General features: G+C 37.9%; 1 non-coding gene across 1 annotated transcript; it reads left to right on the top strand.

Moving 5' to 3' along the window:
• Positions 1-2,112: 2,112 nt before the first annotated feature.
• Positions 2,113-2,219, top strand: LOC130470903 (small nucleolar RNA R71). Its single transcript, XR_008931619.1, has one exon. It is a non-coding gene; the product is annotated as a small nucleolar RNA R71 (small nucleolar RNA).
• The last annotated feature ends 10,326 nt before the right edge of the window (positions 2,220-12,545 follow it).

Here is a 12,545-nt window from a genome sequence, read left to right on the forward strand (position 1 = left end):
TCATCAATACTATACCCACTGGCCTTTTTGTGCCTTTTCAACACAATAAGAAGTAGGGATAACTGGTCTGCATCAAGTGCAGTACTGACGATCACAGGGCAAAGTTGTTCATCATCTAAAAACGCATATTTAAGGTTAGCAGGAAGAGGCTTAAGTTCGGGTTTCTTTACCTCTTTAACAGAACAAACCGGCCGAACTAACCTCTTCAATCTGGTGCTCTCCGGCTCAGATTCTCCACCATTAAGATCCAACTCCAGAGCATCCACTTCAGCACTCCAAGAACTGCTATCACCTGCAGAAGACTCACAACAAAGCACTGCCTCCAAGGGATCTCTTTCGAGAACTTGGGAGACGTTATCACGAGTAATAAAATCAACTACATCTATACGATAGCATTGTTCTTCCTCTAGCATGGGACTTTTTAAGGCATTATTCAGATTAAAAGTCACCTTATCATCCCCAACAGACAAAGTCAATTTCCCACTTTTAACATCAATGACCGACCCCGCCGTGTGAAGGAAGGGTCTACCTAAGATTATGGGAATTTGAGAATCCTCCTGCATGTCTAGTACTACAAATTCTACATGTATATAGAATTTACCTACTCTAACAGGGACGTCCTCTAAAACACCTAAGGGGTATTTGACAGAACGATCGGCCATTTGTAGTGTGATATTAGTAACCTTAAGCTCACCCATATTCAGTTTAGTACAGACAGACAAAGGCATGACAGACACACTAGCACCTAAATCACATAAAGCCTTATCAATAAATACAGTGCCAATGTTACATGGGATGGAAAAACTCCCGGGGTCTTTAAGTTTAGGTGGAGACTTGTTTTGCAAATAAGCACTACATTCCTCAGTGAAAGCTACAGTCTCTACCTCACAAAAAGCACGTTTCCTAGTCAAAATATCGTTCATGAATTTAGCATAAGCAGGAACCTGTAAAATTAATTCAGTAAAAGGAATCGTTACCTGCAAATTTTTGACCACTTCCAAGAATCTGCCAAACTGCTTGTCTAGCTTATTCTTGAATTGTCGGTTTGGGAAGGGGAGTGCAATAGGTGGTACTTGAATATCTGCCCCCTTCTTAACCTCAGTTGTAGCCTCATTCTCATTGACTACCTTTTCAGCTTCCTTACCATCCATAACTATCTTCGGGATTTCCTCACTGACCAGATCACTAGCAGACACCCCAGAATCAACCTCAACCGGCATAGAAGGACCATCATAATCCCTACCACTCCTCAACGTAATTGCATTAGCAGTCTCCCTATTTTCGGGCTGTGAAGGAAATTGGCCTGGTGGCCTCCCTGCAATAGTAGTAGCCATCTGTGCCAACTGTGTGTCAATGATCTTGTTGTGAGCAGTAAGAGCATCGATCTTTGCATCCTTTTCACTTAGAGATTTTTGCATTTGAAGCATCATGTTTCTCATCTCTACTAGCATAGGGTCAGGCTGTGTGGCTTGAGGTTGTGGTGGTGGAGGTGATGTGTGTTATCTAGGGAACCCAGGTGGTCCACTAGACTGTTGGTTGTAGTTGCTCCGTGGTTGGTAGGATTGTTGATGTGGGGGTTGGTATGGTTGTTGTGGTGGATGTTGGACTTGGTGAGGGTTCTGGATATTGTTGCTCCTGTAGGATAGTAGAGGGTTGTTTTTGTAGCCTTCATTGTAAGAATTGGAGAATGGGTTATTTTGTTTGTAGGATTGAAATGCGTTACATTGTTCAACAGAGCTCCTACATTCCTGTGCATAATGACCAGACATTCCACAACTTTCACAAACAGTAGCAGGTTGGGCACTCATAGCAGCTACACTAGCAGGTTGGGCAGATTGAGCATTGGCTGCTTGCATATTATCAAACTTATAGTGTAAAGCAGTCAATTGGGCAGTTAATTGTTCAATAGAATTTAAATCATGCTTACCACCCCTATTAGATAGACCTCTAGGATTCCCATACTGGGCATTGTGAATGGTTATCTCCTCAATCACCTCCATAGCTCTAGGCACCTCAAGTTGCATGAACCTCCCACTGGCAGCCGAATCTAACAAACATCTAGACTCATTGCCCAGACCATTATAAAACTGCTGAATCAAGAACCAATCTTCCAAACCATGGTGCGGGCACTCTCTTTGCAAATCCTTGAATCTCTCCCAGACCTCAAACAAACTCTCATCTGCTTGTTGTGATATACCTAATATCTGACCCCTCAGACGAGACGTTTTCTCAGGTGGAAAATATTTAACATAAAAAGCAAGAGCCAAGCACTCCCAATTAGTGATTTTCAAAGCCGCCCGATTCAACCCATTAATCCACAGTTTAGCTTTCCCACTCAAAGAGAACGGGAAAAGTATCTCCATAGTCTGCTCCGGAGTCAATCCCTTTTGCTTGATGGTGGAACAATATTGGATGAAGGACTGAATGTGAAGATTCGGATCTGAAGGAAATAATGCCCTTGGTCCAAGTATGCATTCAATGTTAAGTCTAATAAACGCGGTTCAGTATTAATTAACAAGTTAATAATTCAGTGAGATCAAGTGAGCTGAATGCCTAGCTAGAGGCCGCTTCAGTTCAAGTGGAATTAATGATATTAATCCACAGCTTACTCTTGACTGAACCCGTAGGGTCACACAAATAGTACGTAAACGGATCAAGTATTTAATGGCATTAAATACTCCATCTATGGATATTCGGAATCGACGGATCTTGGTTTCAGTGGGAGCTGAGATCGTCATAGGCAAGAAAAGAATACTCCGGAAACGATGATATTGCCGGAAACGGAAATATGGATCGTATCGGAAATATAAATATTATCCAAGTCGTAGATGTTGCCGGAAACGGAAACATGGTACGTATCGAAAAATATTATCGGAAATGGAAATATTGCCGGAATCGGAAATATTGCCGGAAACGGAAATATTGTCAGAATCGGAAATATTATCGGAATCGGAAAATAATTCCGGAAACGGAAATATTAAATATTTGTTCGAAACGGAAATCAATTCCGGAATCGGAAATATTAAATATTGTTCGTATCGGAAATGAATTCCGGAATCGAGAATTTAATCGGAAGCGTATCGTACGAATTAGCATCGGACGAGGCCTGCCAGACGAAGGCCCAGCACGAAGCCGGGCCATCGCCCAGCAAGCCAAGCGCAACAACCACACGCCAAGCATACGACCAGGCCCAGCGCTAAAGCCAGGCCCAGCCGTAGCTTGGGCGCGCGCGCGGGCAAGGCTGCGGCAGTGGGCCTTGCGCTGTGCGCTCGGCGTGGGCCGCAAGGCCTGCGTGCGGGCGTGCGGTGCTTGTGCGCCACTCCTGTGTGTTACTCGGAATCCTAAGGCTACCGGGATTCGTAATATGATTAAATCTAATCCTAATAGATAAACTTTGTTTAATTAGAATCCTAGTAGGGTTGTAATTAAATACATTTGTATTCTAATAGGATTATAATTCCTTTCCGTAAACTCTATAAATAAGTGCCTAGGGTCACATATTTACAACGAGTTTTCAAGTATTCAAAGTGAGTTTTTGAGAGAAAAATTCAGTCACACATTTGCCTAAAAGTGCCGAAAATTAATAGTACCTTAAGGGCGATTCTAGTTGGTCAATCTTAAGGCGGATCCGGACGTGCTGTGGACTATCTACGGAGGGACGACACTTGGAGTCCTAAAGACTTGTTCTTGTTCGGTTCGGGCGCAGCTAGGGAAGGCACGCAACAAAGAGTATGCATCTAAACTATGCTAAATGATTATGTGTAAATAATATGCATTCCTGGCTTAATGGTTGTTTCCGCATGATTTATGAATTGTCATATGTATCATAACCTAACAGTGGTATCACGAGCCTCTTATTATTTTCATAATCTAAATTGCATGAACATGGTTAAATATTACAAATTTGCAAGAATTAAAAGGGGTGATTAATTTTCGTAATTGTTAATTAATTGCAAATTGCGTTTATTTAATTATACGTACGCAGTTTTTCGGCAGTTTCTTCGTTACTCATCCAAATCGAGTGATTTTTGTGTCAATTCCGCATGTAAAAGGCATTCTGCCGAACCCAGAATTCTCAAATTCGAAGCCTAACTATGACTTTTCGAAGGTTTTAGTTTTTCGAATGCAAAATTTCGTAAATTTAAGATGTTAAATTAAATATTTGCGATTCTTGTTCATAAATCTTGAATTTTTGATTGACCTACTGTATATGTTTAACAAGTTTGAATGCCTAGCCTTGTTAATTATGCAATCTAATTTGTAATTATGATTAATTTGTTGAAAATTAGAATAATTTAGAATTAATTTGATTTTCATAATTAATTATAATTTAATTAGATACCTATGATTAAAAACCACCATAAAAATTGTAAATTTATGACCTAGACTTGAATCCATGTTAATCGGAAATCAATTGAATAATAAATTTTCAATTTTTCGCCCTAAAATTATGAAATTAATATTAATTTATTAATTTGTCATTAATTTTAAATATAAATTTTTTAAATTTTATGCGATTCGTTCATATAACTTGCACGCACAAAGCAATGGACGCTACGTGTTACCCTTAAGGGGTGTTGTATAGTGCGGGCATGTGACGACGAGCAAGGGAGCTCGTCGCCCATGCGGCACGAATGCAATGACCAAGGCCATGGTGCACGAGCACAAGGCAGCAGCCCTGCCTTGTGTCGTGGGCTATGAGCAATGGACGAATGGGCATGGGCGAAGGCAAGGCACGGCAGTCGCGTGTGGGCAGCAAGCGAGCTGCGCCACAACGCGCACTGCCTCGCGCAAGCGCGCGCAGCCTCGCGCGCAGCGAGCGCAAGCTCGCGTGCCACGAGTGCTGCGCCCAGCGTCGATGCCTCGCGCAGCGAGCGCTGGCTCGCACAAAGCAAGCGCTGGAGAGCGCGCGCAGCGAGCGCTGGCTCGCATCAAGCGAGCGCTGGCGAGCGCGCGCAGCGAGCGTTAGCTCGCATGCAGCGAGCGCTGGCGAGCGCGCACAGCGAGCGCAGCGAGCGATGGCTCGCGTGCATCGAGCGCTGGCGCGCGCCCAGCGAGCACCAGCTCGCATGAGGCCTTGCGAAGGAAAGCAGCAGCAGCGATGCGACGCAGCGCATGGGCTGCGCGCACGTGGCCAGCGATGGCTGTGTGCGTGTGGCCCATGGGCGTACGTCGCGTAGGGTTGTTGCGTTGCGATTAGATCGTTTTGAAATTTTAATTTGAAATTTTCAGTTTACGTAATTTTAATTAATTTTAAAATTAATAATTTAAATTATTTTCTTGGATTTTAATTTTGAATATTGTAATTATAATAAATTTTATTTATTCTAATTATTTTACTAAAATTAAAATCATGAATTAATTTAAATACGACTGAAATTAAATTAAACTTTTTGGATTCAATTATAAATTTATATGAGCTTTAAATTTTAATTATATTTGTATGTTTCCGGTTAGACTAGAAATACATTTTTATGTTTAAAATTAGTAAAGCATATGAATTTATTTAAGTGGGAGCCCTTTTAGTCATAAACTCTTGATTAGGTCTACAAATCCTTAAGGTTAAAACAACTTGATTAGAATTAATAAGGACTGAATAATGGGTAGATTATTGGTGCCCTTGATTAATTGCTGCAAATGTTTACGTGATGCATAATGTGTTTTACTAACCAGCTATGTGGGCCATTCATGATAATGAATGGGTGAATGGTATATATTGCATATGTACTGTTTTGCAGGTTATGAAGTGACTAGTATGGCCCAAATAGGATAGAAAATATGGTCTGCGTACCATTAATTTGAATGTAATTGGTCTAAAGTACCAAAGTTGTTTTTCAATTCAAATATGGTATGCGTACCATCAAATAGTTGTAATTAGTTTTAATTATAGCTTATCCTATTTGAAGAAAATGGTACCTCCCACGGAGATTTTCAAGACGGACTTTGAAGTTAAAGCTTCAAGATGAAGTCGGGCCATACTAGATCACATTTATCTTATGCATGTTTTAAGTTATTTATTGCTTTTAAATATGTCTTAAAATGCATGAGATCAATAGCTTGATTATGTTGCATGATTAAGGATTTTAGTTCACCTAAAATCTAACCAACATAGTAAGAGCCTTCAGTTCCAAACTTAAAAATTGAGTTAAAAGGTGCCATGCCAAAATATACACTTGCTTGGATATCCTTTACATCAATCTAGTAATAGTTTTCGCTCAGCGAGGTGTTACTTATTGGTCCTAAAGGGGCAAGGTACACAAATAATTGTGAGTACATGTTAGTTTTGGTGAAACTCAACGATATAAGTAAGGAGTCCTTTTATGTCGTGGCAAAATCGATAGGTTTACCTAATAAGTTCTTAGACGTACCTATCAACCAAGAATAGTTTCTAGACTATTAGCAAAAGGCTTTTGCTTACCTAAGATGTTTTAGGATTAAGTCGACAAACTGTGCTTAATTCTTCAATGATTTTAGGATCTTGGAATCATTTTATTCACACCTGCCGGAATAATAAATTCGAATAAAATGCTAATAACTTGTTAAAATTGCATGATTGCTTTAATTTTCAAGTTATTACTCATGATAAATGTTTAGACTTTGCATGGTTCAATGTATGTCTTAATTATTGTTTATAATTAAATATCTTGCACTGCAGTAAATCCTTTTAGAAAGGTAACAGTAAATTTCCTCGATTGGTAGTGAATCCAAGAACGATTCACGGAAATGAGAGAAAGTGAGCAATTTAAAATGTACGTTTCTTATAGCGACTTTTATGGTTGTTTTCGAACATCAAAATCGAATGGCAAACCAATTGGTGCTTGTGAATTCAAAATACACTGTAGTTTTGAGATCATAAAGCATTGAGTCTAATACGCCCAGCTTTACCAATGGTTAACAACCTAATATCTTTGTCCATTTAATTCCCGAATGAGTCTAGTACCTAGACATTCGAATAGATCGATGCTTAGAGAACTTTAGAAGCTTCTGGTATGATCATCTAGTTGAAACTTAATATTCAACATAAATTAAATGGTAAGAACCTTGTTGGGGTGACATTGGACATGTCTAACAAAGTATAAAAGTCAATACTAAAGAATTCAATTCTTAAGACTATAAGAAAGGGTACAAGAAATAGGAAAACGAGGAACAAATGAAAGGAATTTACGATTCCGTTTCTACCTATAAGTTTATGTTTAAAGAGAAGTGACCTAGCAATCAAACTTCCTTGGTATCATATACTGCTTGAGGTTCTTACTTCGGTAATAACTCAAACAATGGAAGCTAGGATACACTAATGACCTACAAGTGGGAAATGAAGCATGGCAATGCTACATTAGTTGTAGGGTCATCTAGTTTGTTTTAAGTCCTTTCAAAGGCTGGAACTTAATGGCTATTTTGTTCCATAATCAACATACCTAAATTTCTGTTTTCAAACACAGAAAGACTCACATTCAAGAAAAACAAAAACAATGTTTGTTTGTTTGTTTGAATGAAATGGTCAATTACAGGTTGAGTCAATATGCTTGATTAAAACAAATAACTCTTTAAAGAACTTTACTAGGTTCAAATCAACCCCTTGATTTGAGTTCCACTAATCTTTGGCATTGTTGCTTAGACCATATCAACAAATTAACATTCAAAAGCTCTATTTTGATGGAGTTTTGAAAGTTCATTGATTTCTAGATCAATTTAAGACGACTAGTCTTACTTGTTGAAAGTAACAAAAGATATGAACTATTGTTAGAACGCCTAGACAATAGAGTTCAAAGCTAAAGAAAGATTTTATGACTTTATTATTTCACATGGATTTGAGTGAATATAGGTTTATTTACTCAAATGTGATATAAGTTGAATATGTTTGGCTAGTTCAAAGATTCAGAAGTATAAAATCCACTTGGCAAGAAATCATAAAGATCTAGGTTAGATCATGTTGATGATTACTTGAGACCAAATATGATCATCAATGATTGTGTGTTCTAATTTCACAATCTAGGTCCATAAGATATGGCATATCTTAGTTGGAATAATCGAAGTCAATTGGTACTTGATTCGATTAATGATGAATCATAAAAACTTTTCCTATAATTTCTAAAACAAAATGCTCAACTACCACCAAACTAAACCAAATTCGTCAAAGCTATTGAAAAGTAATTTCAGGATATCTTTTCAATTATATATATCTAAAGAGTTGCTAAACTCAGTGGGAGCTTAGTGTTTGTTATTCAACAAACTAAGGCCCAAGTCTAGATATATGTTTCATTATGATTTATTCAAATGAGACACAAGGGTATTGTTTCTACCACGAATTTTTGAGAACATAATGTTTGTTTGCTCGAAATAATGTCCTTTTGGAGATTCGTTTCCAAAATGACAAGTGGGAGAAAATAGACCTCGAAAGTCTTCGAGGCGAACAACAAACATAAACGGACATTCCGGAGGCTTTTCGAAGTGCTTCAGAAAATCCGAACTTATTCTTTAAGGACTTTAGAAGTGGCTTTAAAGAATAGACATCTCTTAGAAGACTTTACAAGTGCTTCAAAGAGAATAGAATATTCAAAGGACTCTCAAAGTGCCTGTTGATATTCTATTGTTTGATGTTCTATACCCAAGTAGGCATAGAATTCAAGTCACTGAAACTATGAGATTCTTCTATTAGATAGTGAAGAAACATAGAGATCAGGTCAATGAAACTATGAGATTCTTCTATTAAATAGTGAAGAAACCTACAACTTGCAGTCAAACTATTATCATATAGATTAATGAGTTTGTGACTTGTAAGAAAGCTATGACGAAATATAGATTCCCTAAAATGGTTAGAGGCCATATATAGACTATATGTTTAATTGGTTAAAGGCCATAAAACATACTCAATGTTTTGATGACAAAATTGAAATTTTGTTGATTTGCAAGAATAGGTTCACACCTATTGGTTGCAAGTTTGTTTTAAGGATAAAAACCATCAAACATGAAATTGTGTTCACACACAAAGCGAGATTAGTTGCTAAAGGTTACAAGCAAATTCATGGCATGGATTGTGTTGAAACCTCATGCAAAATCGTAATGCTTAAGTCTATAATTCAAGCAATGATTGCATATTGGTACATATAGCAATTGGATGACAAAACGTATTCCTCAATCAAATGTTGGAATATAATATGTACATGGTATGTCATAGAATTTGTGGATCCAAATAAATGCTTGAAAAGGAAAGCTAGCTTATAAAATCTAAGTACAGATTTAAGCAAGCAATTGGGAATTGGAACTGTATTTTAAGTGAAGCTAATAAGCATTTTAGTTTCATAAAATATACATGATTCTTATAGATGTATAAGAAGTTTAGTGGGAGTACATAAAAACTTATTTGGTCCTATGTGTATCACACACATATCTCTCTATTGTGAAATAACATTCAAATGCTAATGACTTAGATTTGAAATAATTCATCAATAATGGACCATGGCGAAACTTAGTACATATTGGGTATTAAGATCTATTTACAAAAATCTTATAATATTGTTTTAGATTAAGTAATGGCATTTACTAAATCAAACACGAAAGTCTCCATTGGAGATATTCGACCCATGTGAATAAATCTAAGTAAAGGATGTTTGAACTATGTATAAGCATTTACTAAGTTAAACATCAAAGAGTCTAAATGAGATTCTTAACCTATATTATATATCAAAGAATTTAGCTGAATTTAGTATCTACTGAAACTAGATAAGCTAAAGTTACATGAATAGAATTCAATTGGGAAATATTCTGCAAAAGAATTTATCATGTATGATATAATATGAGGATCGCTAAAAACGTATCGTATGACTTTAGGCATGACGAACATATACCAATCTCTATTGATCTAAGTGAAGATCAACTAGATTGAGATCAAGAATACTTATGGTACTTGAAATGGTACATAGGAATAGTTCTTGATTCAAGGAAATAAAGATATGCTAAATATTGATGCTACACGCATAAACACTGGCAAAGGATCAAGCAAGACCCTTTGGAGTTATCCATTGATAAGGACGAGCTATAGAGCATCGTGTTTTGAAATGGCAACATGGATTGGAGACCATGAGTTGTTGCGTGGGAAATTAAAATATTAATTTCTATGTTCTAAGATACAGTTGGAAAGTCTTCCACATGTCTGTGAACTGCTTGGATAAGTAAATCCAAACAAAGCATCACTAGCAACCTAAACAGTTGAAGTAAAAGTACTTATTGCCTAAGAAGCAATAAAACAGAGTTGTTTATATTAATGAGATCTTCATTGAACTTTGGTGGATCACATGTCTGCTAACTTGATGGCTCTTCATTGCAAAATGCGTAGAACCACTATCGAAGTAAGAAAGACTAGATCACATAATAAACAAACTCAAAAGATCTTATCATCCTATCTCGAATATCATTCGATGAAAAAGATATTAAGATTGCAAAGCATGATAACTAAACCTATGCAACAAGTGAGAAAGCAACACTCACATTGTAGCACTGGAAATCAAGCATAGCTTTGAATTCCATGAAATGTTTTAAAGATGGGTTCGAGGCCCATGGTTGTAAAACATTGGGGTTGAACATTTATCATATATGAAATGAATTTTAATATTCCATTTAATCTTGGTTTAGTATTAAATGATGAGTCCCTTCAATTTGACGATATATTTAAGATAGACTGTCAGGACCAGTCCTGTGACTAAGAAATGTCTATCAAGTGAACTTGAATGTCAAAAGTTTAAAATGGTCCCTAGTCGGAGTTTTCTATAAAATTGGACGCATAGAAAACGTTAGACGATTAGAATGCAAGATGACAAGTAGTTCTGTTTCTTGAACTATGTGGACATGGCAATGTCATAATCATTTGCATAGATACTTACTTTGGGAAGACTAGTATCGGACAAGACCTATGAAACTTTACTGTAAGAGATGAAAATTTGTCATAAGTAAATTTCATTAAAATTATTAGACACTAAATCCTCAATACCTGAGTGATTTGAGATTACTTGTTTGAGAACCGGTTGCTTTGACGTTGACCAAACGTCGCACCGTAAAAGGAGGCTATAAAGGCAACGCTCAGGTAATCACCTATCAAACGAAGTCTAATCTCAAGATCGCAAGATTGGGATTGTCCTCCCATAAATCGGGATGAGATGCTTAAAAGTTGTACAAGGCCACTCGGAGAGCTAGAAACTGTGAAATGCATGGCCGTGCTCGGATGAATCATAGGCTATGATTATCTGTTTATTTGATCAGTTGAACTCTGAAACCGAGAAACACCTCTGGACATAATAAGGATGACAACTCTTACCTTATGTTCAAGAGCAAGCATCGAGCGACAAAGGAATTAGGAAATGCACACTTGTCCCTAAGGACAAGTGAGCTGAATGCCTAGCTAGAGGCCGCTTCAGTTCAAGTGGAATTAATGATATTAATCCACAGCTTACTCTTGACTGAACCTGTAGGGTCACACAAATAGTACGTAAACGGATCAAGTATTTAATGGCATTAAATACTCCATCTATGGATATTCGGAATCGACGGATCTTGGTTTCAGTGGGAGCTGAGATCGTCACAGGCAAGAAAAGAATACTCCGGAAACGATGATATTGCCGGAAACGGAAATATGGATCGTATCGGAAATATAAATATTATCCAAGTCGTAGATGTTGCCGGAAATGGAAACATGGTACGTATCGGAAAATATTATCGGAAATGGAAATATTGCCGGAATCGGAAATATTGCCGGAAACGGAAATATTGTCAGAATCGGAAATATTATCGAATCGGAAAATAATTCCGGAAACGGAAATATTAAATATTTGTTCGAAACGGAAATCAATTCCGGAATCGGAAATATTAAATATTGTTCGTATCGGAAATGAATTCCGGAATCGAGAATTTAATCGGAAGCGTATCGTACGAATTAGCATCCGACGAGGCCTGCCAGACGAAGGCCCAGCACGAAGTCGGGCCATCGCCCAGCAAGGCAAGCGCAACAACCATACGCCAAGCATACGACCAGGCCCAGCGCTAAAGCCAGGCCCAGCCGTAGCTTGGGCGCGCGCGCGGGCAAGGCTGCGGCAGTGGGCCTTGCGCTGTGCGCTCGGCGTGGGCCGCAAGGCCTGCGTGCGGGCGTGCGGTGCTTGTGCACCACTCCTGTGTGTTACTCGGAATCCTAAGGCTACCTGGATTCGTAATATGATTAAATCTAATCCTAATAGATAAACTTTGTTTAATTAGAATCCTAGTAGGGTTGTAATTAAATAGATTTGTATTCTAATAGGATTATAATTCCTTTCCGTAAACTCTATAAATAAGTGCCTAGGGTCACATATTTACAACGAGTTTTCAAGTATTCAAAGTGAGTTTTTGAGAGAAAAATTCAGTCACACATTTGCCTAAAAGTGCCGAAAATTAATAGTACCTTAAGGGCGATTCTAGTTGGTCAATCTTAAGGCGGATCCGGACGTGCTGTGGACTATCTACGGAGGGACGACACTTGGAGTCCTAAAGACTTGTTCTTGTTCGGTTCGGGCGCAGCTAGG

The sequence above is a fragment of the Spinacia oleracea genome, chromosome 3 (genome assembly GCF_020520425.1).
Source record: "Spinacia oleracea cultivar Varoflay chromosome 3, BTI_SOV_V1, whole genome shotgun sequence".
Classification (NCBI taxonomy): Eukaryota; Viridiplantae; Streptophyta; class Magnoliopsida; order Caryophyllales; family Amaranthaceae; genus Spinacia; species Spinacia oleracea.